The sequence below is a fragment of the Heterocephalus glaber genome, unplaced genomic scaffold (genome assembly GCF_053883595.1).
Source record: "Heterocephalus glaber isolate CG9 unplaced genomic scaffold, H.glaber_assembly_v1.0 deba00001532, whole genome shotgun sequence".
Classification (NCBI taxonomy): domain Eukaryota; kingdom Metazoa; phylum Chordata; class Mammalia; order Rodentia; family Bathyergidae; genus Heterocephalus; species Heterocephalus glaber.
The window spans coordinates 34853997-34856851 of record NW_028258330.1 but is presented as its reverse complement, the minus strand read 5'-3'; the positions used below and the strand labels follow the sequence as shown (position 1 = coordinate 34856851).

General features: G+C 34.9%; 1 pseudogene; it reads left to right on the top strand.

Annotated features, from left to right (window-relative positions):
• Nucleotides 1–1501: 1501 nt before the first annotated feature.
• On the top strand, nt 1502–2431 carry LOC101704693 (olfactory receptor 7E24-like; annotated as a pseudogene).
• Nucleotides 2432–2855: the final 424 nt, after the last annotated feature.

Sequence of the window (2855 nt, the reverse complement as noted above, 5' to 3'; positions counted from 1 at the left end):
AGAGATGATATGAGTGGGAAATTTTCTAAATGCCAGCAAATATTCTCAGACAGTGGTTCTCAATTCTTAAGAAAGTGACTGAAAAACTTGAAATGTACATGTCATGGTTACATATATTAGGGTAAGCCTAGGGTATCTGAATATATGACCATATCCTCAGATAAATATATTCCTAAATTAGAACTAACAGTGATGCAAATTAAATGATTTTTATAATATTTTCTTACAGCAACCATATAAGTTAGGTCATTCTTATCCATATTTTACAGATGAGGGGGAATACATTATTTGCATGTGTGTTTACAAGACTTCACATGCCTCTTTCTACTACACCTGAATTTTAAATTGTGCTTACATAATTTTGTGTACTATTTTGGGCTTTTTTCCAATTAAATCACAGAATGGACTGATGAAAATACACATCTCAGTTTCTATCACATTAACTGAAATAAGAAAAGTTCAACTCGTACATCATGAAAGATTGATGTGAAAATCTGTTGCTTAGATGTATGAAGGTTGGAAATCAGCCAGGGCCTTGGGCATTTCTTAGTTTCCAGCATCATCAAATGGATACAAGAGGGTTTATTCTCAGAATAGCATTCATTCATATTTCAAGCTATGGTAGACTACAGAATCAAGAAAGTGATGTCTTATATAGCAGATATTTTACTAATATTGCTTGATTAAATACATCTGTATTAATTTTAAAGGCAAAGGTTTTTCTTATCATTTATTATTTTTAGTAACAAATGCAGTGTACACTAATCTACATTTTTGGTAATTTTGTCCCAAGATTATGTGCATGTATCTGAAACTGTGATATATGAATTGAATGCAAGGAAGACAAGGATAAAACTCTCATATTGAATATTTTATACACAAACAATATTTATGCCCAATTTATATATAAATGCTGGGTAAGCTCATACATTCTTATGAGATGAAATCAGAAAGAGACAAGAAAAATGAAAAATTCATTTATTTTAGCACAATGGCTCAAATCAAAGTATTCTGATTATAGAGAATTAACTTTAATTTTCAGATAATGCAGTCCTAGACTTTATACTATTTGTAGACATCCTAATCAGGGAAATTTATAGCATTTTATGAGTATAAAATATGGAATATTTCAACGCTTTTCAATTTACTTCCAATAAAATGACATTTTCTTAAAGAGGGGTGGCTTAACTAACTCTACACTTTTTGGAAATTAATTTTTCTGAATTTTTCTGTGATCAAGGGCTTCAGAAATATACCTCCTTGCTCTTCTTACACTGTGCAATAGAGAATATGTAAAGTAAGAGTATACAGAGTAGATGGCAAAAACCAACTAACACTGAATCCTTGATGGTAGGGTTTATCAAAATAGAGCAGTGTTGCTGAAGGTTGTGGATTCCTGGTGGGAATTATTTACTCACGAATACTTGAAATCAGAATGTATTTGTGTGATATTTCTTGTTTCATTTTTTCACTGAAATTTATTTAAATGTGCTCAAGAAACATGGAAAGACATAATCTCACACATGTCTCAGTGTTCTACCTCATGCACTTCTCGGAGGATCCAGACCTGTAGCCCATCCTCTTTGGACTGTTCCTGTCCATGTACCTGGTTACAGTGCTCGGGAACCTGCTCATCATCCTGGCTGTCAGCTCTGACTTCCACCTCCACACCCTCATGTACTTCTTCCTCTCCAACCTGTCCTTGGCTGACATCTGTTTCATCTCCTCTACAGTCCCAAAGTTAATTGTGGACATCCTAACTCACAGGAGAGACATCTCCTACAGGAGTTGCCTGACACAGATGTCTCTTTTTCTCCTTTTTGGATGTATGGATGACATGCTTCTGACTGTGATGGCCTATGACCGTTTTGTGGCCATCTGCCACCCCCTGCACTATGCAGTCATTATGAGCCCTCACCGCTGTGTCTTATTACTTTTGCTGTTAGTCATTTTTAGCCTTTTAGATTCCCAGGGTCACAATTTAATTGCCTTACAAATTACCTGTTTCAAAGATGTGGAAATTGCTAGTTTCTTTTTTGACCTTTCTCAAATCTTTGACCTTTCATGTTCTGATACCTTAATCAAAAGCCTAGTCACATATATGCTTGTTATCCTATTTGGTTTCTTTCCCATGTCAGGGATCATTTTCTCCTACTATAAAATTGTTTCTGTTCTTCTGAAAATCCCATCATCTAGCGGGAGGTACAAAGCCTTTTCTACCTGTGGTTCTCACCTGTCAGGTGTTTGCTTATTTTATGGAACAAGCATTGGAACATATTTTGGTTCAAGTGCATCATATACTCCCAGCAAGGGCATGGTGGCCTCACTGATGTACACTGTCATCACCCCTATGCTGAATCCCTTCATCTACAGCCTGAGGAACAGGGACATTCTTAACACCCTGAAAAGGCTCCCTTTATGGAAAATCTAATCCCAGGAACTTTGCCATTTATTTCAAACATAGTTTAGAAAATGTGATAAAAAAGAAAATCCAAAATTTATCTGTAAATACTTCCTCCTTGTTTTTATTGTTTTTGAAGTTTGATGTCTTTTAATTCATGTGATAATTCATTACAGAGTCATGGCTGTTGAAGTGGTAGTATTCAGTGTTCTTTGTACAGGTGCTAATTTTAGTTGGGAAAGTGAAAAATTTCTGTAGCGGGGTAAGAGTGATGATTGCACAAAACATTATAATATATGTAACCAAACTCTGCACCTAAAGTTGCTTAAAATGGTACCTTTAAATGTGTATATCTTTCCACAATGAACAGTGGAAATGAAAAGCTGAGGTCTTGTTTCAAAAGTAAAAATTTAACAAAGATAATAATACTCTTAAGACTTCTTGTAAGGGAAGA